The sequence below is a fragment of the Saccopteryx leptura genome, chromosome 3 (genome assembly GCF_036850995.1).
Source record: "Saccopteryx leptura isolate mSacLep1 chromosome 3, mSacLep1_pri_phased_curated, whole genome shotgun sequence".
NCBI lineage: Eukaryota > Metazoa > Chordata > Mammalia > Chiroptera > Emballonuridae > Saccopteryx > Saccopteryx leptura.
In genome coordinates this window covers 275,235,926-275,263,624 of record NC_089505.1, presented here as the reverse complement: position 1 = coordinate 275,263,624, position 27,699 = coordinate 275,235,926, and the positions used below count along the sequence as shown (strand labels likewise).

The following is a 27,699-nucleotide window of genomic DNA, read 5'->3' as shown; positions in this document are numbered from 1 at the left end:
TCCCCGCCCCGCCCCGCCCGAGCGAGGCGCCGCGGGAGGAATTCCAGCCATTTCCTCTGCGCTGCGCGGTATGTAGCCTGCTCGCTGCCCGACCGCAGCGCGGCCCCAGGTGGGGGCCGGCGGCGCAGGCTAGTCCCCAGCCGGGTCTGGCAGCTGCCCCGGCCTTGCAGTCCTGCTCGGGATTCCCGGCCCGCCGCCCGTCTTCCCGGGCGGCCAAACCGGCCTTTCCAGCAGCCCCGGGCCTGCCTGGCGCCCCGGACTCGGCTCCTCCGCTCCCCGCTCCGCGCGCCCGCCCTCCCGCCTTCTCTGTCCCCTCCGCGCCCCCCACCCCGGCGACGCGTAGCCCCCTGGAAGTCCCCAGAATCCGAGTTTGAAACTGAAGTTGGCTCTTACTACGTCATCTTGGGGCAAGCCCCTTAGTCGTCCTAAATCTCAGTTTCTCTTTTTGTGAAATAGTAACTCTAACAATAGTGCTTCCCCTTGTTCTGCCCTGGGTTAAATGAGAAAAGGAACGTGCTGGACAAAAGCCAACGATGCGTTCTTTTCTCTAGATATCGCTGTCCTTTGTTCTCCTAGACCTTCCCTCCCACCCTGCCACGGCCTCCTCTTCAGTGTGATTTACGGGTGGAGCAGTCCGGGCCGGCTTTACAGGTAGGCACAGTCGGCGGCTGCCTCCCGCCAGGGCCTGCTCAAGCCTGCTCTCTCGCTGTCTAAAAAATGCCTGAAGGTCCGACGGGAGAGGCTTCTTTAGGATCAAGCATTGCCCTCGGGGTTCTTGAAAAGCCCAAAGGACAGTTATTAAATTTTTTATGTCATTGCAGTCTGAGAGCCACCAAACACGGGGTGGTTAGGGCAAGTTAGGTTACGGACCAGGGTGACGGGTAAGCAAACGTGGACATAGGCTGGGCTGAACAGAGGATGGGCCACCACGTGCTCTCTGGCTCCTCTTTCAAAGTGCAGATCCCCCAGGAGAGAAAACATTCTTTCAGTCTTTAACCCATTGGACGAGCAGCGAGGAAACAGAGAGCCAGAGCCTGGGGCGACTGGGAGGGTGGAACCCGCTCCCCTCCCCCCTACCCACACCTGCCTCACCCACGCCCACGGCTGCCGTAAATGTCACATTAGGTGGGGTTGGAAAGCCCCGTGTTTCACGAGGCCTAACCACCACCTCCTTGCAGAGGCAGCACGAAAGAGCCGCTGGCTTCGGTGTTCCCCCAACGTGGTCCCTTGTTTTGATTTTGTAACATCCATTCCAGCGGGGCGCCAACGCCAAGAATCAGCTCTTGCAGCAAGATGTGCCCCCCTCATTCCCCATGCCCGCAACAGCCACAGGCCGCATAAATCCAGGTGGAGACAGGTCTAGAAACACAGGTGCTATAAATATCCCAGTCCAGCCGGGAGGTAGCTCCTCCCCACCCACCCCCTTCAGAGCCCAGTACTTCCAGCCATCACGGCCTGCAGGCAGGTCTTCCTGCTGTGGGAAGGGCGGTCTTCATCTATAACAGAAGCCTGGCTTCCCCTTCCTCACCGGAGATACCCGTGACTGCCCAACCTGAGGGTTTTCTCTCTACTCATGATGTACCTCCCTCCCAATAGGAGACCGCTCCTTCCCTTTCCTGGTTACCTATTTTTAGATGGCTTCTCCTAGGGACCCTATGCTGCGCCAGTTTTCAAGAAAGGCTGACTTCTCTTTGGAGATGGATGAGGGAAGCTGCCTTTGGTTGGAAGGCAACAACCAAAATCAGATTTACAGTTTAAAATTTGATTCTAGCCCTGGCCGGATAGCTTGGGTGGATAGAGCATCGTCCTCAAGCACAGAGGTTGCCGGTTGGATTTCTGGTCAGGGCACATAACACGAACTGATAGATGTCCCTGCCTCTCCCTTCCTCTCTCTCTAAAATCACTTAAAAATATATAAATAAATAAAATTTGATTCTAGGTTTTCTTGTAGCATTTTTTGTTTAGGGGGAAAAATCAGCTGGAAGCAGAGTAGATCTAAAAGAAAGAAAAGGAAGAAGCTGGGAGTATATAGGCAAAGAGGGCATAAAGCCCACTGAAAAGCAGCTTTCCCAGCAGGCTGGTTCCCAGGAGCTCAGTGGGACTTTCTGAGCCTGTGGGCAGCAAGAGACTCCTCTAGGGAAAAAAGGTTAATGAAGCTCCACCACCTGCAGCTAAGGATACAAAAATTGTCCCCTAGGAAAGTGAGAGATCTGATGGCTGAGAGAGAGGGTAGAAAGAGCAGGTTGGCAGATGATGAGTGAAACAGATATGAGTCATCAGTTTTCAAATACATCTGTAAAAATAAGCTTTAACTAAATAAATAAATATCCCTGCTCTGGCCAGATAGCTCAGTTGGATAGAGCATCATCATCCTGAAGCATAGAGATTGTTGGTTCAAACCCTGGTCGGGCCACATACAGGAATAGATCGACTTTCCTGTTTCTCTCTCTCTCTCTCCCTTTCTCTCTCTCTCTAAAACTCAATAAAATGAACATTAAAACAAAATAAATAACTAAGTCCCTGTTTTAAAATGTAGTGGGTAATCCTTCTAAAAATGAAGTCAGCCTGACCTGTGGTGGCGCAGTGGATAGGGCTTCAACCTGGAATGCTAAGATCACAGGTTCAAAACTCCATGCTTGCCCAGTCAAGGCACATACAAGAAGCAATTACTACGAGTTGATGCTTCCTGCTCCTACCCTCTTCTCTCTCTCTCTCACCTCCCTCTAAAAATTCAATAAATAAAATCTTAAAAAAAAAAATGAAGTCACATCTGTCTTCCTAAGTGGGGACTTTCTCTTCAGTCACTATGCTAAGGAAGTACTTTGCAACCTCTTTCTCACTGAATCATACTTAGAATGTACTATTAGTTTCCCATTTTACTTATGCAGAAACTGAGGGCAGAGAGGCTAATTAACAAGTCCAATGACATCCAGCTAGTAGAGGAGAGGTTTGAACCCAAGGATCTGACTCTAGTCGTCAGGTGTTGAACCTCTGTTGTGGGATAATCAACTCTGGTCTGACCAGAGTTGGAAATGACTCCCGTACAGTCTTCAGCTGCCTTTCCCAGTGAGGAAGACCTTCATACAACTCACCGGCTTCAAGCAGATCTGAGTGATTGCTGCCCCCTTGAACTTGATGGCTTTCCTGCGGGGCCCACACAACCTATCCCAAGACCCCATAGGAGCCGGATTCCAAATGGACGGGATACAAGTCACCAAGGTTAGAGTCAGCCCTGGACCAGCTCTTCCTGTGTGATTTCAGAACCACAAGGAGTCCCAAGTGGCTTTTTTTTTTTTAATAAAAATCAACCATAAAAGTACAATTGTGCTTAACACAGAACCAGATCTGTGCTTAAATTTACACAGGTCACTGGATCTTGCCTTGGGCCATGGGCCAAGGTGACCCAAAGATATATTTTGTCTGACTTCCCTAGCATGTTTTAAATTTTTTATTTATTGATTTTTAGAGAGCAAGAAAGAGGAGCATCAATTTGTTGGTCCACCCACTCATGCACTCATTGGTTGATTCCTGTATGTGCCCTGACAGAGGATCAAACCCACAACCTTGGCGTATCGGGACGATGCTCTAACAACTGAGCTACCCGGCCAGGGCCCTAGCGTATGTTTTAAAGTTGAGTCAGTTACTAACCATTTAACTTTGGAAGATTACAGGGAAATATCTGGATTTTCTAGCTTCACCCCCAAGATCTGAAGATCTGGCCACTCTGACTGGTACTTTGCAGTCACCACAGTTCCAGCCATCTCAGCCTGTCTTTTACTCCCACCCTACTGCTTGGCCCACAGGCATTTGAATTTGCTTACCCCCATCTCCCTCACTAAAATGCAGACACTCACTGAAGAGGTAACTATTGTCTTAATTCAGGGGTCCCCAAACTACAGCCCGCGGGCCACATGCGGCCCCCTGAGGCCATTTATCCGGCCTCCGCTGCACTTCCGGAAGGGGCACCTCTTTCATTGGTGGTCAGTGAGAGGAGCATAGTTCCCATTGAAATATTGGTCAGTTTGTTGATTGAAATTTACTTGTTCTTTTATTTTAAATATTGTATTTGTTCCCGTTTTGTTTTTTTACTTTAAAATAAGATATGTGCAATGTGCATAGGGATTTGTTCATAGTTTTTTTTTATAGTCCGGCCCTCCAACAGTCTGAGGGACAGTGAACTGGCCCCCTGTGTAAAAAGTTTGGGGACCCCTGTCTTAATTAGTCACATTCCAGTATGGATATTTTTTTCTGAAAGCTGGTTAAAGGAGATTAATTGAGGTAAGTTAGGTGAGGGTCGGAGAGAAGTAGATCTCTCCCAGATAAGGTGTCAGGCCAAACCAGAGCAGGGAGGAGAATATTTCTAGGGTCCTAGAAGACCACAAGGTGAGAAATTGGTGTTCAAACAGCTGTCATGAATGTACAACAAAAACATCACCTGTTTCCCAGGAGCTCATCCTTTTATTTAACTTAGCAGACACCAAGCTTTTATTAGCATCCTGGGCTCCCTTCCCCAAACCTGCTGGAAGTGCCTTGGATAGTGTCCAGAAGCAAACCCTGGAGGTGATTAGAGAGCTGCCGACTCAGGCTATGAGTGAGCCCAAAGGAATGGGTCTGGCTTTGGACCAGGACAAAGCTAAGCCCAGAAGAGGAACTGAATGAAGATGAGGACCAAGCGATTAACTGGGGTCTAGGCAGCCAGGAACTGAAGCACAAACTCATTCACCAAGATGGTGAGCAGCTGTGTTTTCTGAAATGTGGATTACATGAGGGAAAACCGTCTTCCCTGAATTTGGATGCTTTTCCTGCCAAAGCAGTTTATTGTGTGGGCAGAGATTTGGAAGAGGTTTTGTATGGAGATATGTAATGGATGAGATGGACTTAGACGGACACTCTGATAGACCTCAGGGCTGCCTCAACCTTCTCTAAATGCACATCTGGGAGGATTTCAGCTCTGTGAATATTTGAACTCAGATTTTTTTTTTTTTTCTTGGCAGTAGCCCATGTGACAAAAAGAGTAGCCCATGTGTCAACAGAACCCAGGATATGTACTTTGGGGTGGGAAGGGAGGTGGATGTGCTGAAGTACTTTTAGGGCTTTTAGAGAAAAGCCCAGTTCAGTAATCAGAGATGGGAAAATCTGTCTGACCTCTTTTAAAGCCAGTGGTAACATGGCAAATTCAGAATTGTCACAATTGCTGGAGCATTTCCATCAGCACACAAACATTCTCTTCTCACAATTTAAAAAAACAACAAAGCCTTTTTTTTTTTTTTTTTTTCATTTTTCCGAAGCTGGAAATGGGGAGACAGACAGACTCCCGCATGCGCCCGACCGGGATCCACCCGGCATGCCCACCAGTGGGCGATGCTCTGCCCCTCTGGGGCGTCGCTCTGTTGCATCCAGAGCCATTCTAGCGCCTGGGGCAGGGGCCACAGAGCCATCCCCAGCGCCCGGGCCATCTTTGCTCCAATGGAGCCTTGCTGCGGGAGGGGAAGAGAGAAACAGAGAGGAAGGAGAGGGGGAGGCGTGGAGAGGCAAATGGGCGCCTCTCCTGTGTGCCCTGGCCGGGAATCGGACCCAGGACTCCTGCACGCCAGGCCGACGCTCTACCGCTGAGCCAACCAGCCAGGGCCAACAAAGCCTTTTAATGACTGCACTTCCCTTGGCAGCCTTTGTCCCATTTGTTTGTTTCCCTTTAGAGCAAACTTCTCAGAGGAATCATCTATGCTTGCTCTGTCCAGTTCTTCTCCAGTTCTCTCTTAAACCAGCCCCAACTCAGGCTTATATGCCTATCACTTTGCAGTAACTGTTCTTATCAAAGTTACCATGACTTATGTGTTGCTAAATCAAATGGTCAATTCTCAGTACTCATCTTGTGGATTAATAGTATCTGATGTAATTGACCACATCCTCCTCCTCGAAACACTTGTCACTGGGCTTCCAGACATCTCACTCCCTTAGTTTTCCTCCTACCTCACTACTCCCACTGTCTTGGTATCTTTTTCTGATTCCTCTTTTTTTTTCCCTGACCTCTAAATGTTGAGGTTCACAGTGCTAAGACCCCAGTCCTCTAGTCTTTCTTATGATGATCTCATACAAATACATGATTTTAAATATCATCAGAACCACTTATGACCCACATTTATATCTCTAACCCAGACTTCATCAGCCCAGACCCTGAACTCTAGACTCATATATTCAACTCAAAACTCAAGAGGTTTAAAACTGAACACTTGATATGCTCCCTCAAACTTGATCTACATAGAGCCTTTCCTATCCCAGTTAATGGCAACTCTGTTCTTCTAGTTGCTCAGCCAGAAACTGACTCATCCTTGACTCCTGTTTTCCTCTCACATGCAGATCAGATCAAGCAGGAATTAACTCTGTCTTCAAAGTATTTTATACATTCACAATGCAACCACTTCTCACCTCCTTTATTGCTGCCATCCTAGTCAAAGTCATCATTACTTTCACCTGGATCACTGCTGTAGCCTCCTGCCTGTACTCTTGTCTTTGCAGAGCAGCCAGGGTGGTCTTTTACAAATATACCTTATCATGAGTCCTCTAATCAAAACCCTTCAGTAGCCTCCCTCCCCATTTCTTTTAGGTTAACTTCAACAATTCTTCATCTCTCTCAGTAGAAAAACCTGTTTTTACCAGATCTTTAGGGCAGTACCCGGGCCCATTTCATCAGAATTCTGCAGTCACTGGACACAGATGGGTTAACAATTGTCCTTGCTGGGCCCCCACCATGGTCACTGTAACAGACCTTCTAGAGGCCATGCCTTCCTTTCCCACAGGGATTGCAGCCTCGAGGCAGACTGCCAAAATATTCTTTCTCCAAAGATACCAGTGTTATGCAAGGAACCTATGCACCCAAGATAAGTCAAGTTAGATGAGGCTCCCAAGACCTTTCAGACATTTAAGTTAGATGCCCTGGAGCAGGGCCCCCCAAACTACGGCCCGCGGGCCGCATACGGCCCCCTGAGGCCATTTATCCGCCCCCGCCACACTTCCGGAAGGGGCACCTCTTTTATTGGTGGTCAGTGAGAGGAGCACAGTACTGTATGTGGTGGCACCACAAAGCACGGCGTCGATCACATACAGTACTACTTCCGTTTTGTTTTTTTTACTTTAAAATAAGATAATGTGCAGTGTGCGTAGGGATTTGTTCATAGTTTTTTTATAGTCCGGCCCTCCAACGGTCTGAGGGACAGTGAACGGTCGTGTAAAAAGTTTGGGGACCCCTGCCCTGGAGTGTCAGCTGGTGGCTGCCCCAAGGGCATTAAGCCAGAGTCGGGGCAGGAGGCTTTACCTGTCCTGAGGAGAAAAAGAATCCCAGAAGCCTTCACAGTCTAAGGTTTCACTCACAACAGGCCTATGTAAACCCAGGCATCACTTAGTTTCACTTCTGAGCAGAAGCTCCAGAAGATCCCTCTTGCCCAGACATGATGACAAGACCCCAGTTCACAGGAGACACTCAAGCCATCTTGCCATGCCCTCCCCAAAACAGGGCATGCTCAGCTGTACCTTGCATCCCAAGGAATTTATGTTGGAGGAATATATTGATGGAAGTTATCTGGTGCTGAGAGGGAAGCCAACTGACATTGAAATAGTGTGAGCCTGTGCCCTTTTCTCTATGTAATGGGTAAATTGATTCATAAGGAAAATATTCATGTTTGACAGGAACAGGGATGCCCTATGTGGTTCAGAGTAAGCATAAAACACAGTAGAAGAGACAACACTCCGTATAATTTAAATCAGTTAAAATATTTACCCAGCTTCATGAAAAAAAGTCAAAGGGAGAAAGTAGGTCCTTAAGACCCAGTCTAACATCTCATTCGTCCACTCACAACTGCCCCGCATTTTATTCCTCTCAGCTCTCCCCAAACTCAGCGCGGGCCCAAACCCCACCCTCTGCACCTCCATCCCTCTCTCTCTGTTTCTCTCTCTCTCTCTCTCTCTCTCTCTCTCTCTCTCTCACACACACACACACACACACACACACACACACACACACACTCAGACTCTTGATGCCTCTCCTCTCTTCCTGGACCTTTTCTCCATTCTCAATAGGATTCCTGGCCTGCTTGGACTTCTTCAGAACCCTAGCTTCTCCTGGTCATGATTCTGATTGTAGCAGACCAGCTACACTGGGACCTCCCCCAGGCAGTGGTCAGGTAAAGCTGTACACACACCAGCGGAGCTATCATGTAACCCTACACCTTTCTTCCAGGTCTCTTTTTAGCCTCTAGAGGAAAAGAGAGCGAGGTGCGAGGTAGGGAGGCCAGAGTGAGAGGAACCAGAACACGTCTGGGGAAGGAGGGGGCAGGGGTTATTTCCATCTGTTCTATACCCTCAGTTCAGATGCCCATACCAGACAGTGCCCTGGTTACCAGTGGATTCTGGGACATTCCTATGTTAAAAAAAAAAGAAAGCTGGCCACAGCTGACAAAAGGTTAAGGCACAAAGTCAAAATAGGATTTTCTGGACCTCTGGACTTGGCTTGAAGCATTTACTGTGAATGTAGGAACTAAGGGAAGAGATAAAACATGGATATTTTGGATTTTTTAATGATTACAATCATTGATATTTGTTCAGTGTAGAAAACACAGAAAAATACAAAAAGGAATTGAAAAAAAACTATTTGTGACACCACTACCCAGAGATAATCAGTGTTAACATGTTAGTTTAGTTTTCCAATGTTGTTTCAGTTAATAATTTTTATTTTTTTAATTTTTTTGTGGCAGAGACAAAGTCAGAGAGAGGGACAGATAGGGACAGACAGACAGGAAGGGAGAGAGATGAGAAACATCAATTCTTCATTGCGGCTCCTTAGTTGTTCATTGATTGATTTCTCATATGTGCCTTGACCAGGGGCAAGATCGAGTGACCCCTTGCTCGACCTTGGGCTCAAGTTGGTGAGCTTTGCTCAAACCAGATGAGCCCATGCTCAAGCTGGCAACCTTGGGGTCCCAAACCTGGGTCCTCCACATCCCAATCTGACACTCTATCCACTGCACCACCGCCTGGTCAGGCTCAATTAATAAATTTTTTTTTTTTTTTCCGGAAGCTGGAAACGGGGAGAGACAGTCAGACAGACTCCCGCATGTGCCCGACCGGGATCCACCCGGCACGCCCACCAGGGGCGATGCTCTGCCCACCAGGGGGTGATGCTCTGCCCCTCCGGGGCGTCGCTCTGTCGCGACCAGAGCCACTCTAGCGCCTGGGGCAGAGGCCAAGGAGCCATCCCCAGCGCCCGGGCCATCTTTGCTCCAATGGAGCCTTGGCTGCGGGAGGGGAAGAGAGAGACACAGAGGAAGGAGGGGGGGTGGAGAAGCAAATGGGCGCTTCTCCTATGTGCCCTGGCCGGGAATCGAACCCGGGTCCCCTGCACGCCAGGCCGACGCTCTACCGCTGAGCCAACCGGCCAGGGCCAATAAATATTTTTAAATGAAGTTTAAACATACTTTTCAAATTTTTTTCACTTAATATATCACAAATATTTCCTAAGTCATTAAATATTATTTTACAGTATGACTTGTTAAAGCTATTTATAATTTTTGGCTGTGAAGATACTATCATAGATTTAACCAATCTTATGTGGATGAGCATGTAGGCTCTTTCTGAGCTTGGAGTTTTAACTGTGGCAAGGTTATCTGTACAACCCATTTTCAGACATGCTGACCACTATCCCTAATAAGTGAATAAGGATGGATCCCTTTAAAGTTTTATACCCAAAGAACCGCCCCCCCCATGGCAGAAGGAACTTTTCACAAGCACTAGCTTTCCTTGTGTTCTTCAGAGAAAGCCTGACTTTAGGCCTTGAGCATCCTCACCTCTAAATGCCAGTGCCAGACTATTCTTGAGCAAATGGAGAGAAAACATTTTTCATTCTAAGTTAGGGAGTTGGCCAAATTCATTTTATTTAATGCATTATTTTTTTTGAAGATTTTATTTGATTTTTAGATATTTTATTTTTATTGATTTTAGAGAAAGGAGAGAGAAAGAGAGAAGGTGGGGAGCATCAACTAGCTGTAGTTGCTTCTCATATGTGCCTTGACCAGGCGGGTTTGGAACTGGCAACCTCAAGCATTCCATGTCGACACTTTATCCACTGCACTACCACACGTCAGGCTCTTAATTTTTACAGAGAGGAGAGAGAAAAAGGGAGAAAAAGGGGATGGGGTGGGAGAAGCAGGAAGCATCGACTCTTAGTTGCTTCCATATGTGCCTTGACCAGGCAAGCCCAGAGTTTCGAACCGGTGACCTCAGCACTCCAGGTTGAATGCTTTACCCACTGTGCCACCACAGGTTAGGCCAATTCATTATTCTTAAAAATATTGTTTGTGCTACTCCTGAGGTAGATATTATAGAAGAAATGATATGGTTTCTACCTTTCAGAAACTGGCAGTCTTTTGGGGTTGACAAACATAACTATGGCCTGACCTGTGGTGGCGCAGTGGATAAAGCGTCCACCTGGAAAGCTGCAGTTGCTGATTCAAAACCCCCCAGGCTTACCTGGTCAAGGGACATATGGGAGTTGATGCTTCCTGCTCCTCCTCTCTCTCTCTCTCTCTCTCTCTCTCTCTCTCCTCTCTAAAATAAAAATAAATAAAGAAGAATTACAAACCTAACCATGAAAGAGTTAGGTAGAAGCAGACTATGTCTGCTAACTGCTAACGCTGGTTCAAATCGCAAAGGCTTCAGGAAGTGAGGAAAGTATAAGCACAAGGTAGAACTGAGTGGTCTGAGAAGACTCCCTCGAGGAGATGGATCTTGGAGGCAGAGTGAGCAAGGAGGATGCCATGTGGAAGACACGAGCAAAGGCAATGAGGCAAGAAAGCCTAGCAAGCAAGAAGGAGGCTCGGCCCTGGCCGGTTGGCTCAGCGGTAGAGCGTCGGCCTGGCGTGCGGGGGACCCGGGTTCGATTCCCGGCCAGGGCACATAGGAGAAGCGCCCATTTGCTTCTCCACCCCCCCTCCTTCCTCTCTGTCTCTCTCTTCCCCTCCTGCAGCCAAGGCTCCATTGGAGCAAAGATGGCCCAGGCGCTGGGGATGGCTCCTTGGCCTCTGCCCCAGGCGCTAGAGTGGCTCTGGTCGCGGCAGAGCGACGCCCCAGAGGGGCAGAGCATCGCCCCCTGGTGGGCAGAGCGTCGCCCCTGGTGGGCAGAGCCTCGCCCCCTGGTGGACGTGCCGGGTGGATCCCGGTCGGGCGCATGCGGGAGTCTGTCTGTCTCTCCCCGTTTCCAGCTTCAGAAAAATACAAAAAAAAAAAAAAAAAAAAGAAGGAGGCTCATCTGTCTGCAGCTGAGGAAGAAATGGTCAATCCAATCAGATAACTCCTATATGGGGCACATGGGCAGAGAGCCAAGAAGATGTTTGATAAATTTTTTAGCTATAGATATCAAATTCTGTAAATACTTCCCCTGGTACTGGAGGTGTTACACCAAGAAAAGAAACATCAAATCAAACAAATTCAAGATGGGAGTTTTTTTGTCGTGTTACTTTTTGGTGGTGGTGGGAATGATTTATAAGCAGAACTTCTCATCTCAAGCCTTTAATATAGCTTCTGTATGTGGCAAAGTTGAGAACAGGAATGAGGATTCCTCAAGAGTCCTTGACCACAGAACTCTTTTTATCATCGAACATCCCCACTGGGTGTTCCAGGAGACACAAATCCGGAGCTAGTGAGCCACTGAAGAGTCTTGAGCTGGAAAACAACACATGGGGAAAAACAAACTTTTGGAAGATCGATCCCGTGGTAGAAAATAAGTGAACAGTAGAGAAAAAGAGCCTGGGTTCAGGCAATATAATTCAATGACTGGATCAAGACATGCTGAACTCTTTCCCTTACAAGCAGATAGGGATCCCCTTTAAAGTGCTATACCCAGAAGAACCCCGCCATGGCAGATAAGTGGAGAGTGCTGGAGTACATCGGAGCAGAGGAGCAAAATCACTGACTGAAAGCAGTCTTTGTTGGACTCTGGGAAGATACAGAAGTATCCGAGTTCCTGGGTCTTGTAGGAGTTTGAATGTGCTTTAATCAGGATTTTGATTGCAAGGGACAGAAATCAACTTGGGCAAGCTTAAGCAAAGGGAGAGCATTTTTAAGGAAATAGGGATGCTTCATGAAGAACTGGTTCTATGTACTCGAAAGCTGGCAAAAAGGCTCCTGTCTATCTGGTCTCAGCTTCTCTGTGTGTCTGCTTCTTATATTTTATATAGTGTAATACCTCATTCCTCTCTTCACCTCTCCTCTCTATTCCTCCATCTCCCTTTTCTCTTCTCTTCTCCCCTCCCACCCACCCACTCTCCCTGCTCTCGTTTGTGGAAGAAAATGGCTTCCCTACAGTTCATGAGTTTGCATGTTACACCAAGTTTGCATGTTACAGTTCCAGCCATATCAGAAACTAACTCTCCATCTCCCCTTCCCAAGTTTAGATTTCCAGTAGAAAGAATCTTGCTGACCCAGCTTGGAATTCATTCCACTCTGACTAGAGGGGCAGGTTTTAAAATACAGACATGGCTGCTCTAGAAGACTTTCCCTTTGAATTGGTGTGGGGGCCACTCACCAGTAAGGTTTCTGCTATAGAGTGATACTATGACCTTTCATTGAAAGTATGCCTCTGGCAGAGTTAAGCAGGAGCAGACTACTGTTGAATAAATGAGTGACAATGAAGTTTTATAGCAACTTCAATAGAGCGTCCCCATTCTTGTCCCTCACTCAAACTCCTGTAGTTCCCAAATCCTGGAAGAATGATCTACAGATGAGGGAAATAGGATAAACAGTGATCAAAAACATGTGGCTGGGGTTCAACTGTCTGTATTTCAGATCGTGGCCTGGAGGACTTATGCAAGTTGTGCAGCCTGCCCATGTGGAAGGTTTCTCACCTATATGATGGGCAGTATGAGGGTTAAACAATACGTGTAAAGTGTTTTGCACAACACACTCAGTAATATCAGCAACACAGTTTTTTTTTAATGAAAATTAACTCATGGGACTGAAATTTACATCAGGAGATCCAAATATCTTTGATAAACTGGGCAAAAAAAAAAAAAAAAAAAAAAAAAAGGAGATGAATCGGCAGATGGGGAAATTGTCAGCTTGCTCCTCCAGATATCCCCATGAATGTGGCCTCTGGAATAGGGGGTTGGGGAAAAAACTAAGCCCAGAAGATCTTAGGCCGCCAACAGGGACTTTGGAGATCACAGCTCATTTACGCCAGTCATACTCTCTTCTGTTCTTGGAGATTTAATACCTAACTACCTATTAAACGGTCATGATTTGGAGGAGAGAAGACAAGAAGAAGAATTGCTTTCAGCTGGCCCTCATCTTTAACTAACCTGGGGTACAACTTTTTTTTTTTAACACAAAGGAGACCATGTGTAAAACATTAGTAAAACTCAGTTATAAATCTAGTTTTTGACCAGTCCAGAGCTAATCAATATGCTTTTTTACTCTCTTTGAACTTTGAGTTTTCTGGCAACAACAAAAATCCCAAACCTCATCCAAAACCATCGTCCAGACAGCCCAGCTTCTATGCTGCCCTCCCTCGTGTCACATATTGTTGACAGAACTACTCTCGTTACCACATTCATTCCAGCGGTGATTCAAATTCTTCTGCAGAAATGGACTTGAAAGACAGAAAATTGCTCTTGTAATCACTTAATAAGGAATCCTGACCATGGAATACAGAGCTATGAATATGGATTTACTCTTAGCTTTTATGGCTGTCTTTTTCTCAGTTATTTTCATTATAAATCATGATGAATTAATTTAAATAGCAAGGTAAACTGAGATGGAAAATTACCCATAATAAGAATTTTGATGAAAATATAGGCTAGCCTGGTTTTAAGCACATCAAGGACACTTTGTTTAATTTGCAAGCTCACATATATTTGAAACGTGTTTGTTTAAATGTGTCAGTTTTAGACAAAACTAAACTACTCCGTTCCTTTCCAAAAATCAAAAATTTGCTTTGGGGAAAAAAATCATTTAGTTTGATGTACAAAGCAGAGGGGAATGAAAATAAGTAATGGGTGAGAAAGACCCACCCAAGGGCTGCAGCCAGCTTTCCTAGGAAGATTCATGACCATGCCTCAGTATTGTCCCACAAGTCTTTCCATTGAATTTTACTATAACTCCAAATCATTAGAAGCAACTGTGGCTGTTACTAGGACTATCTTTACCTTAGAAAGAGGAAAATTCAGGACATGCAAAATAATCCTCCCACTATCTAAGAGAGAAACCAGCCTCTTCGTCATAGGAACTGAAACTATCAAGTATGTAGTACACTAAACATTAGAGCAGGGGTCCCCAAACTACGGCCCCGTGGGCCACATGCGGCCCCCTGAGGCCATTTATCCGGCCCCCGCCACACTTCAGAAAGGGCACCTCTTTCATTGGTGGTCAGTGAGAGGAGCATAGTTCCCATTGAAATACTGGTCAGTTTGTTGATTTAAATTTACTTGTTCTTTATTTTAAATATTGTATTTGTTCCCATTTTGTTTTTTTACTTTAAAATAAGATATGTGCAGTGTGCATAGTGATTTGTTCATAGTTGTTTTTTTTTTAGTCCGGCCCTCCAATGGTCTGAGGGACAGTGAACTGGCCCCCTGTGTAAAAAGTTTGGGGACCCCTGCATTAGAGTTTCATACCTTTCTATTATACATCTTTTGTAACAACAGCAACAAAAAAGTGAACACACACAAGAGAGATGGTTGGTGCAACAGTGATAAAGTGGCTGAGGTTGGGTTAACTAGTATAACCTACAAAAACCATAATACACACACACACACACACACACACACACACACACACACAAACACATACCCCATTCTATTGCAAATTATTAGAACAAATGAAGTCTTACCCTTACCAGATGTATAAATATTTCTGTAATGCAGTGGTTTGTTTCATAACTTGGAGTGTGTCATCAAAGACAGTTCTAAGAGTGTTCCTCCTTTGGACTTGAATGACCTCTTCCCTACTAGGGTCATTATTGCTTCATAGTGTCCCAGGGATGAAAGGACTTTGAAAGGTCATTTGTCTTGCAACGCAACTAGCAGTATCAGCATTACCAGGGAGAAACTGGTCAGAAATGCAGAATCTGGGTCCATCCCGCTCTTCCTGACTCTGAATCTGAATTTTGACAGGATCCCCAAGTAATTCATATGCACATTGAGGGTTAAAATGTGATGCTGTTGGTCATTCCTTTGCCTCTGAGCCAAACTGTGCACAATGAATAGATAGGTCTCATACAGCCAATTTCAGGTCCTATTTGAGTCATTGAGAAGAAAGGGGAAATATACTAATTTAAGGAAGTCTTACATAGCACAACAAAGTTAGCAACTTCTTAAGTAAGTTCAAGTATTGAAGCCCTGTAGATAAGGTCAAAGGAAAGAAGCAGAAAATGGAATGGGTTCAAATAACAAACTCACATAAAGTAAGGGTAGTACAGAAGCTCAGTACAGAAGGGATGGGAGGAGCAATTTCACCCAATTACCAGTTCCAAAAATCATCTCTGCTCTGTGAGTGATTTACAGCCCTGGAAGCTTAAAGGCTTGAGTCTCTTGCTGTATTTCATTTCAGATTAGTAATATTTTATCTAGTACTTCCCCGCAGCTTAAAATAAAGACCCTGGAACTACTGAAGTGAATTTATCTGGAGATTTGTTTGTTCATTCTCTGATCGTCTTATAGGTTTCAGATTTGTAACATATTTGGAATCTGGACAATAAAAAATGCTCTATGGATAAATAGCAGCCCATCCTCTACAACAAACACTGAAGGACTTAGGGTAGTTCTATTTGTGCTCCAGTGGTCTTCAAACTTAGCTGCACATTAGAATCACATGACTGTATTATATAGTTATTATATATTTTTCTATACATATATATTTATTATATATAAATATAAGAATATATATATATTTTTTTAGCAAGAGAGAAAGGGACAGAGAGACAAGAAGGAAGAGAAATTAGAAGCATCAACTTGTAGTTGTGGCACTTTAGTTGTTCATTGATTGCTTTCTCCTATATGCCTTGACCAGGGGGCTCCAGCTGAGCTAGTGACCCCTTGCTCAAACCAGTGACCTTGGGCTCATGTCTATGATCCCATGCTCAAGCCAGCAATCCCACACTCAAGCTGGTGAGCCCGCACTCAAGCCAGCAACCTCGGAGTTTCAAACCTGAGTCCTCAGTGTCCCAGGTTGATGCTCTATCCACTATGTCACCGCCTGATCAGGCCAGATGAATAATATATTTTTTGAAAACAACATTCTTGAGTTATAATTGACATACAATGAGCTGCACATATTTAAAGTGTGATATTGGATGAGTTTTGATATATGTTGCATACCTGTGAAAATATCCCCACAATCAAGCTAATCACACCCAAAATTTCCTCCTGCTCCTCTATAATCCCTCTCCTCACCCTGCAACTATGTATATGCCTTCTGCCCCTATCCATTTTCTAGAATTTTAGATAAGTGGAACCATACTAATGTTTTGTAGTGGAGGGGCAGGGTTTGATTTGACTTCTTTTGTTCACCATAATTATTCTGAGATTCATCCATGTTGTTGCATGTATTGATAATTTGTCCTTTTTGTTGCTAAACAATATTCTATTATACAGATGTGCCACAGTTTGTCTAACCATTCATCAATGAAAGATATTAGAGTTGTTTCCAGTTTTGGACAATTATGAATAATACTGCTATATACATTCCTGTACAAGTATGAGCATTCAAGTTTTCATTTGTATAGGTAAGTACTTAGAAGGGGTATGATAAGAGTACATCTAGCCTTGGCTGGTTGGCTCAGCGGTAGAGCATCAGCCAGGTGTGTGGATGTTCCAGGTTCGATTCCCGGTCAGGACACATAGGAGAAGCAACCATCTGCTTCTCTACCCCTACCCTTTTTTTCTCTCTCTTTCTATCTTCCTCTTCTTCTCCCACAGCCATGGCTCAGTTGGAGCAAGTAGACCCTGGGCACTGAGGATAGCTTCATGGCCTCGGTTTAGGCACTAAAATAGCTCAGTTGCCAAGCAATGGAGCAACAGCCCCAGATGGGTATAGGGGGCTTGCCAGGCGTACCCTGGTTGGGGTGCATGTGAGAGTCTGTCTCTCTGCCTCCCCGTTTCTCACTTAAGAAAAATAAAATTAAATAAATAAAAATAAAAAAAGTATATCTAACTTTAAAAGAAACTTACAAATTGTTTCCCAAAGTGGTTGTACTATTTTGCTTGCCCACCAGAAATGTCTGAGTTCCAGTTGCTCCACATCCTCTCCAGCAGTTGTTATTGTCAGATTTTTCATTTTAGCTATTCTTTTTTTTTTTTTTGGTATTTTTCTGAAGCTGGAACCGGGAGGCAGTCAGACAGACTCCTGCATGCACCCAACCGGGATCCACCCAGCATGCCCACCAGGGGGCAATACTCTGTCCATCCGGGGCGTCACTCTGTTGAGACCAGAGCAACTCTAGTGCCTGAGGCAGAGGCCATGGAGCCATCCCTAGCGCCCGGGCCATCTTTGCTCCAATGGAGCCTTGGCTGCGGGAGGGGAAGAGAGAGACAGAGAGGAAGGATAGGGGGAGGGGTGGAGAAGCAGGTGAGCGCTTCTCCTGTGTGCCCTGGCCGGGAATCGAACCCGGGACTTCCGCATGCCAGGCCGACACTCTACCACTGAGCCAACCGGCCAGGGCCCATTTTAGCTATTCTAATAGATGTTGACAATCTTTTCATGTGCATATTTGCCATCTTGACATCTTCTCTGTTGAAGAGTCTTTCAAATCTTTTGTTTGTTTTTAAAATTGGCTTTTGTTTCATTTTCTTGATTGTTGAGGTTTAAGAGTTCATTATATTTTCTAGATATAAGTCCTTTGTCAGATACATGATTGGCAAATATTTTCTCATAATCTTTTTATTCCTTTAACAATGTCTTTCAAAGAGAGCAAAGGTTATTAATTTTGATGAAGTCATCAAAATAAATTTTTAATGAAAATATATTAATTTTATTTTATGGATTCTGCTTTTGGTGATACAGCTGGGAAATCTTTACCTATTCCAAAGTCACAGAGATTTTTTTTCTTATATGTCCTTCTAGAAGTTTTATAGTTTTAGGTTTTGTATTTAGGACTATGACCCATTTTGAGTTAATTTTTATAAATGATACAAGGTTTGGGATGATGTTTACTTTTTGTATATGGATATCCAGTAGTTCCAGCACCATTTATTGAAAATACTGGCCTTAGGAGTTTTTTGAAAGTCAATTGACCATATATTTGTGAGTCTGTTTTAACTTTTCTATTCTGTTACATTTCTAGTTGGCTATCTTTATATTAACATAACATTGTCTTGGTTACTGTAGCTGTATTATTATTAGTCTTGAAACCCAACTTTATTTTTTGTATAAGAAAATAAGAACTGGCCCTGGCCGGTTGGCTCAGTGGTCAAGTGTCGGCTTGGCGTGCGGAAGTCCCGGGTTCGATTCCCGGCCAGGGCACACAGGAGAAGCGCCCATCTGCTTCTCCACCCCTCCCCCTCTCCTTCCTCTCTGTCTCTCTCTTCCCCTCCCGCAGCCAAGGCTCCATTGGAGCAGAGATGGCCCGGGCGCTGGGGATGGCTCCTTGGCCTCTGCCCCAGGCGCTAGAGTGGCTCTGGTCGTGGCAGAGCGACGCCCCGGAGGGGCAGAGCATCGCCCCCTGGTGGGCAGAGCATCGCCCCTGGTGGGCGTGCCGGGTGGATCCCGGTCGGGCGCATGCGGGAGTCTGTCTGACTGTCTCTCCCCGTTTCCAGCTTCGGAAAAATACAAAAAAAAAAAAAAAAAAAAAAAGAAAAAAGAAAATAAGAACTGACCTGTGGTGACGCAGTGGATATGCATCGACCTGTAATGCTGTGGTCGCCAGTTCAAAACCCTGGGCTTGCTGGGTCAAGGCATATACAAGAAGCAACTACTATGAGTTGATGCTTCCTGCTCCTCCCCCTGCTTTTCTCTCTCTATCTATCCTCTAAAATAAATAAATAAAATCTTTAAAAAGAAAGAAAAATAAGAACTTTAGAATAAGCTTGAATTTTAGAATGTTTGTCAATTTTTTAGTTAAAAAAAGCCTTGTGAGATTTGATTGGGATTGCTTGAATATAGGTTTATATAGAGAGAATGGACATCTTAAAAAATATTGAATCTTCTGTTCCATGAACACAGTGTATCTCTCCATGTATTTAAATTTTCTTTTATTTCTCTCAGCAATATATTGGCAGTATATAGCTTAACACTTCTTTGGTGAGGTTTGTCTTTAAATATTTGATATTTTTATGTTCTTTTAAATGGTAATACTTATATAATTTCAATTTCTAGCTGTTGAAACTACTAGAAATACAGTTGATTCTTAATATTTATCTTGTATCCTATAGCCTCACTAAACTCATTTATTATTTCTGTACCTAGATTCCAGAGAATTTTTTTTTTTTTTTTTTTTTTTTTTTCCTGAAGCTGGAAACAGGGAGAGACAGTCAGACAGATTCCATGCGCCCGACCGGGATCCACCCGGCACGCCCACCAGGAGGCGACGCTCTGCCCACCAGGGAGCGATGCTCTGCCCCTCTGGGGCGTCGCTTGTTGCAACCAGAGCCACTCTAGCGCCTGGGGCAGAGGCCAAGGAGCCATCCCCAGCCCGGGCCATCTTTGCTCCATTGGAGCCTCGGCTGCAGGAGGGGAAGAGAGAGACAGAGAGGAAGGAGAGGGGGAGGAGTGGAGAAGCAGATGGGCGCTTCTCCTGTGTGCCCTGGCCGGGAATCGAACCCGGGACTTCCGCACGCCAGGCCGACGCTCTACCACTGAGCCAACCAGCCAGGGCCCAGAGAATTTTATACATAGATGATTATGCTGTCTGATAATACAATTTTACTTCTTCTTGTCCATTCTGGATTCTTTTATAGTTTTTTTTTTTTTTCTTGCCTTACTGCACTAGCTAGAAGCAGTTCAATGTTGAATAGAAATAGTGACAGTAGACAACCTTGATTTGTTCCTGGAAAGCAATATGATGTTAACTTTAGGTTTTTCATAGAGGCCCTTCTTCAAGTTGAGAAATTCCATACTTTACTGAAAGATGCTTTTTTTTTTTTTTAATTCAGAGCTGGATCTTGGATTCTGTTGAATCTCTTTTTTGGTTCTATTGTCTTATGGTTTTTCTTCTAAGTCTTTTAGTATGGTGAATTATGATACATTGATTGATTTTCAAATATCAAACCATCTGTGCATTCCTGAGGTATACTTCAGTTTGTTATTATTTATTATCTTTTATATGTTATTAGGCTCTATTTGCTAAAATTTGCATAAGAATTTTTGCAACTATACTCATGAGGGCTATTGGTCTATAGTTTCTTGTAATGTTTTTGTCCGGTTTTGGTATCAAAGTTATGCTGGTCTCATAGAATGAGTTGGGATACATTCCCTGATCTTCAATTTATATGAAGTGTTTGTGTGGAATTGTTATTATTTCTTACTTAAATATATAATAGGATTCACTATCTGGGACTGAAGTTTTCTTGTGGAAAGATTTTTAACCACTAGATTCAATTTATTTAATATTTGTAGAGCTATCCAGGTTAGTTATTTTTTCTTGAATAAGCTTTGATGATTTGTGTCTTTCAAATAATTTTTCCATTTCCTCTAAGTTGGTCAATTCTATTGACATAAAGTTGATCTTAATATTACCTAATAATGCTTTTAATATCTATAGAATTTCTATTGCTATCACCTCTCTCTTTCCTAATATTGCTAATTTTTGTCTTCTCTCTTTTTTTCCTAATCAGTCTGACTAGAGGTCTATCAATTTTATTGATCTTCTCAAAGAATCTCCTTTTGGTTTCCTTGATTTTTCTCTTTTGTTTTTCTGTTTTCTGTTTCACTGTTTTCATCTCTAATCTTTATTATTTATATTCCTCTGCTTAGTTTAGGTTTAATTCACTCTTTTCTAGTTGTTATCTTAGAATCTAAGATAATTGATTTTAGACTTTTCTTCTAAGTGTTTAGTGCTATAAATTTCCATGTAAATACATATGTGGTTAAAAATATACCCTAGTTTTCCTTTTGATTTCTTCTTTGACCTGTGGGTTATTTAGAAGTATGTACATTTTTTGCCAAATAACTGGATATATCCCAGATATCTTACTGTTATTAATATCTAGCTGAATTCCACTGTGGTCAAAGAATATATTTTGTCTGCTTTGAATATTTTAAAATATTTTATAGCCTAGAGTATAATCTATCTTGGAGATTTTTTTTTGTCCTCACTTGAAAAGAAAGTGTACTCTGACATTGTTAAATGTAATGTTATTAAAATGTTAATTAAGTCAAATTGCTCAAGTCTTCTATAGCCTTACTAATTTTTTATCTACTTGTTCTACCAATTAATAAGAGAAGAGTATTGAAATCTCCAACTATAATTGTGGGTTTGTTTCTTTTTACACTTCTAAATATCCACTGCCAAGGCCACACATGATATCAATTACTTTTGAATCTCTGGGTGTGTGACTCAGGCATCAGTGTTTTTGTTAACTCCCTGAGTGATTCCGATGTGCAGTCAAGTTTAGAACCACTACCTTATGCAGTCCACATAATGGATTCAACAGTCTCAAATGCATTATCTTATTTAATCTTCATACCTGGTTTTGAGGTAGGCATTATCCATTTCCATTTTACAGAAAATGAAATTGAATCTTTAATGCCAATCTAAGATCATATAGTTGATCAGAGAACCTAACTGTGATTTAAACCCAGGTTTCAAACTCAAAGTTTAAAGCTTTTTAAATATTTTGTTCTATGAGGTATGTTTATTAACTTGAAGTTTATCTGTAGATCTTCTCTTATTCTCCTCATACACGGTTTTGGGTTGTGGGCAGGAGCCTAACCAAAACCTTATAATTTTCACTGGAACTACTTCAGTGTCTATACCCTGGAGATAATTCCAAAGTTGTTTTTTTCTTCTTGAAAGATATAAGTATATGGGCTCATCTGCTTTTTTCATCAATCAGCCTTTTTTCATGGTCTACCCACAACCTAAGGTTTAAATCAGGCTGTGATTAACCCTGACACATCAGCTCCACTCCAGAAACCTTCTCAGGGTGCAGATTGCCAGCATGCTTCTCTCCATTAATACAAGACATTGGCAGCCAGGGATCAGATTTTGCCCTGAGCTACCCAAACAAGTTTGGGGCAAGATTTTGAGGGAAGAGCGTCTTGGGGAGGATGCATCTTCTATGTGTAAAGGCTGGTTTGTTTGTTTGCAAGAAGTGGTACATTATAGTTAATTAAGTTGACCAGGGATTAATATTTAAAAATCAGGAATTATTTTAATTATTCTTCCTGGTGAACAGCTCAGCTGCCTCCAGGGAAAAGGTCAGTTAAAAAAAAAAAAAACCCGGCCCTGGCCGGTTGGCTCAGCGGTAGAGCGTCGGCCTGGCGTGCGGGGGACCCAGGTTCGATTCCGGCCAGGGCACACAGGAGAAGTGCCCATTTGCTTCTCCACCACCACCCCCTCCTTCCTCTCTGTCTCTCTCTTCCCCTCCCGCAGCCAAGGCTCCATTGGAGCAAAGATGGCCCAGGCGCTGGGGATGGCTCCTTGGCCTCTGCCCCAGGCACTAGAATGGCTCTGGTCACGGCAGAGCATCGCCCCCTGGTGGGCAGAGTGTCGCCCCTGGTGGGCGTGCCGGGTGGATCCCGGTCGGGCGCATGCGGGAGTCTGTCTGACTGTCTATCCCCGTTTCCAGCTTCAGAAATATACAAAAAAAAAAACCCCACAAAAAAACAAGGACCATTCATGTTTTGAAGACAATGTACATTCCAAAGAAATGAACAGAAAGACTAAAGAACTGCCTCTCTGCCTGTCTCTTTCCTCTCTCATCTATATTTTATTTTATTTTGTTCTCAGGTATCATCAGCCTCAATATAGACATTTATTCCTTTTTATAAATATTCAACTATGCGAGTCCTTTCCCCCAAACTGCCTTTTGGATTTATTTTCTCTCTCTTATCTTTAGATCCCCTCACCTGACTCTTTTCATTATTATTATTTTTATTATTATTATTTATTTTTTTTTTGTATTTTTCCGAAGCTGGAAACGGGGAGGCAGTCAGACAGACTCCCGCATGCGCCCGACCGGGATCCACCCGGCACGCCCACCAGGGGGCGATGCTCTGCCCATCCAGGGCATCGCTCTGTTGCGACCAGAGCCACTCCAGCGCCTGGGGCAGAGGCCATGGAACCATCCCCAGCGCCCGGGCCATCTTTTGCTCCAATGGAGCCTCGGCTGCTAGAGAGACAGAGAGGAAGGAGAGGGGGAGGGGTGGAGAGGCAGATGGGCGCCTCTCCTGTGTGCCCTGGCCGGGAATTGAACCCGGGACTCCTGCACGCCAGGCTGACGCTCTACCACTGAGCCAACCGGCCAGGGCCAACTCCTTTCATTATTAACCTCACATTCTGATTTCAAGACATGATAGTTACTGATGTTTTGAATGTTTTCTCACTTATGGTCCAAAGTGAAAAAATAACCATAAGTTAGGGAGCTTGGGCACTCTCTTTTTAAAAAAGGAATTATTTACTACTAAGACAAGTCTACAATAAGACTAAGGGATTTTAAAAAGAAAACCATCACTCATTTTTTTTTTTACCACTTAACACAACTACTCTCTTTCCCCAAATTTCCTTCCAGTCTTCAGTCAGCTATAGAAATATTTAACATAATTATAAAGTCCATATAATTTTTGTGTTCTTGTTTAACATCACCTAATAACACTTACATTGATCTTGCATAGTCTTCCTAAATAACATTTTTTGTGGCTGTGTAGTTTTCTTTGTAAATATCTTATTTTGGCCCTGGCCGGTTAGCTCAGTGGTAGAGCGTCGGCCTGGCGTGCAGGAGTCCTGGGTTCGATTCCCGGCCAGGGCACACAGGAGAAGCGCCCATCTGCTTCTCCACCCCTCCCCCTCTCCTTCCTCTCTGTCTCTCTCTTCCCTTCCGGCAGCCAAGGCTCCATTGGAGCAAAGTTTGCCCAGGCGCTGGGGATGGCTCTGTGGCCTCTGCCTCAGGCGCTAGAATGGCTCTGATTGTGGCAGAGCTACGCCCCAGATGGGCAGAGCATCGCCCCCTGGTGGGCGTGCCGGGTGGATCCTGGTCGGGCGCATGCAGGAGTCTGACTGCCTCCCCGTTTCCAACTTCAGAAAAATACAAAAAAAAAAAAAAATATATATATATATATCATATTTTGTTTAACTGTGTCCCTGCTGCTGTACAGCAAGTTGTTTCTAGTTTTCACTGTTATAAGTGACTCTCCCATAAACATCTAAGTACATATAAAGAGTTATCTACTTCTGCTTTTGAATTACTTTCTTGGTAGAAATTTCTAGGGATACTATTACAATTTTGAAGGGTTTGAATGACTTTAAGGGATGATGAACCCTTAAAAAGGCAGCACCACAAAGTTCACAGCCCCTGTCATATCTTGATTTTTAAAATTAATTATGACACAGAAGGGGCCAAGATACTTTCTAAAGCATCGCTCACTATCCAGTCCCATGTCATAGAGTGGTCCAAGCAATGCAAGATGAATGTATCGCCATCACCTATTTAGTCCCCTGAACCCCACTAAATAAATAAACCACTTCCTCTCACATTGTAAGTGATGAGCTTTTGGAATAAATCTTTAACAACTCTAGAACAAAACCATGAGGCAAATCAGTGATGCATTTCCCGAGATAAATCTTGTCTTAGAAATGAAATGACGGCATGAAGTGTACGTGGCAGAAGGGTGGCAGGGAGGGGATGCAGGTCAGATATGATCGGCACGCCAGTGTCAGTTGTCGCCTACAGACTAGTATCTGGGAGCTGGGTCAAGGCAGCTGAGTTGAAAGCCAAACACAGACAGCAGCTGTTGAGGATGTAAAGTCTCTGGCCAGAGTGGATAGAGAGCTGGGTGTGGTCACCCAAAGGCCAGTTTCCACCCCACCCTACAGGCCCAGTGACAGGCTGAGAAGAGAGAACTTCCCATGTTGCATTCCAGTCCTCCTTTCTGGGCTTAGTGGGAATGCCTGCAACAATGCTGAAGACTGGCTGCAGCTGCCTGCTTCTACTGCACACATCTCTCTTAGTGGTATCCACCCCTGGAAGACACCAAGGCATCTGCGAATGTCATGACCAGAAAGCCAGAATCCAGGACTGACCTGAAACTGCAGCATGGTCCCAGCTCTAGCTCTGGGTGTGATGTATACAAGTAAATCCCATCACTGTGGTCCTCAAGGGACTGAGCCAAACTGCAGGAGCATGTGGGTCTTTCCTACGCTGCACAAGTAAATGCCAAGCTGCATGGGTGACACCAGCCCAAGGGTTTACCAGGACTTTTGACAAGAGCCCACCCATCTGCATCAGTGAGCAAAGAATCTGCATTATTCATTTCAACATCACTTTTCTTGGAAACCCTGACTACTCCACTCTCCAGAAATAATCCATCAAACTTTTCTCTTTGTGGAAGTCATACTGTGAAAACTCCCATAATCAAATTTCCCATATTAGGATCCCTGCTGATAATTATGTAACAACAGAGTCGAGGGGAAAGAGTGGATCAGACACTGACATTTTTTATTTCTTTCGCTCTGTCTTTTAAATTTTTATCATGAAAAATTTCAAACACACAAAATGAGAAAGGATGAAATAATAAACCCCCGTGTCCCCAGTGCCCAGCCTGAACAATCTCCACGTGGGCCAATCTTGTTTCATCCACCATTCCCCACCCTTCTCTCATCCTCCCACAAATACACACACTTTTTTTCTAGTAGAATTTTTAAAAGCAAGTCCCAAACACTGTTATTTCAGTCAAAGCTACTTCAGCATGCATCTCTAACTAAAAAGGACTTTCTTTTTTGACGTAACCTTTATTGGCCCTAGTATTTATTAACTACTGGTATTTATTTAGCATTTAATATTTTGTACAAGGTATTACATACAGGAAGATGCTTTACAGTTTATTTCATGAAATCTCAGCTCCTGAAGAGAAACATCTTGGAAATTTATAAGCCCCAGGAGAATGCCCTGGCTTTAAGAACATTACTATTTGCTCATGAAGAAAACAGCTCAACCAAGTCAACATGAGCTGTGGAAAGGCTGTGGTCGTGGAGTTGGCAGGGCTTGGAACGAGAGGCATGTCAGAGCCTGACTGACTCCATCCTCCTGGATATTCAAAGTATTAAAAGGGTATTGCTGCCCTAGCCGGTTAGCTCAGTTGGTTAGAGGGTTGTCCCAAAACAATAAGATTTTGGGTTCGATCACTGGTCAGGGCAGCAACCAATGAGTGCATGACTAAGTGGAACAACAAATGAATGCTTTCCCTCCACCTCTCCTTCTCCCTCTCTCTCCTCTCTGTCTCTCTGAAATCAATAAACTTAAAAAAAAACGTTTTTAAAGGGTATTGCTTCCTCATCTGAAAACTGCCTCTTTTTTTTTAAACTACCTTATGCCTACCGCTTGAAGTTACATTGTCAAGATAGAAACACCCACTTCTTGAAAAGGTCGTACCTTCCTTAAGACACCATTCAGCAAAAAAGTTTTGAAATTCTAACATAATTCTATTCATCTAGTATATATGCATAGGGAGCACAAAGGAAATGTAGCTTCAAGCTAAAGCAACCTCAGTAGAAGTATTTCTGTTTGCTGTATACTGTTCTTTGTAATACCTGCGCCTCATCTAAATACTGTATCTACACTCAGGAGATTTAGGCAGAGTAATTACATTGGGTTGACTTACCCGAGTAAAGGTGGGGACTATATAAGCAGAGCCTTGGGATAAGTCTTTACCTAAAGGACAGACTGGTAAACCCACTGTCAATCACAAAGATCCCACACAGGCTTTGGGCTTCTAATTCCAGTTTCCTGTATGTAAGATCAGTCCACATAGACAGTCACAATGTACTGCTGATTTTCCCTTGTTATTGCCCTCCTGCAGGTTCTCATCACTTTAAAAGATTGCTACAACTGCATCTGTCTTGGACTCTGACTGGCCCAGTTTGGATAGGATACCCTCCTCAGGTCCAGTCAGCTGTGGCTGGAGATTGGGACATGCTATACAAAGAAGCTGCCAGGAGCTGCAGTTGTGCGTAAGGACTGTGCATAAGAAGAGGGACAGATTTTGTGATCCTGGCACAGCACTGTACACGGTGTCAACTGAAAATATGATCTGATTCAGTATGCTCAATGATAGATGTTCCCTCCACCTGGACCACCCCTCAGATGTCTGTATGACTTGCCCGTTTGGCATCTTCACTTCTTTCAGGTCTCTGCACAAGTACTCCATTATCAGGGAGGCCTTCCCCAACCACCTACATCTGATAGCACACACCTACTACCACTCTCAAGCCCTTAATTCTGTCTCGTGTGGCCTGACCAGGTGGTGGCACAATGGATAGAGCGTCGGACTGGGATGCAGAGGACTCAGGTTCGAGACCCCGTGGTCACCAGCTAGAGCGCAGGCTCATCTGGTTTGAGCAAAAGCTCACCAGCTTGAACCCAAGGTCGCTGGCTCCAGCAAGGGGTTACTCAGTCTGCTGAAGGCCCGCAGTCAAGGCACATATGAGAAAGCAATCAATGAACAACTAAGGTGTTGCAATGCGCAATGAAAAACTAATGATTGATGCTTCTCATCTCTCTCTGTTCA

At 44.2% G+C, this 27,699-nt stretch overlaps 1 long non-coding RNA gene across 1 annotated transcript; it reads left to right on the top strand.

The window, feature by feature from the left end:
• Positions 1–27,699, top strand: LOC136400959 (uncharacterized). Its single transcript, XR_010750435.1, has 4 exons — positions 1–68; positions 552–651; positions 16,635–16,765; positions 26,992–27,699. It is a non-coding gene; the product is annotated as an uncharacterized lncRNA (long non-coding RNA).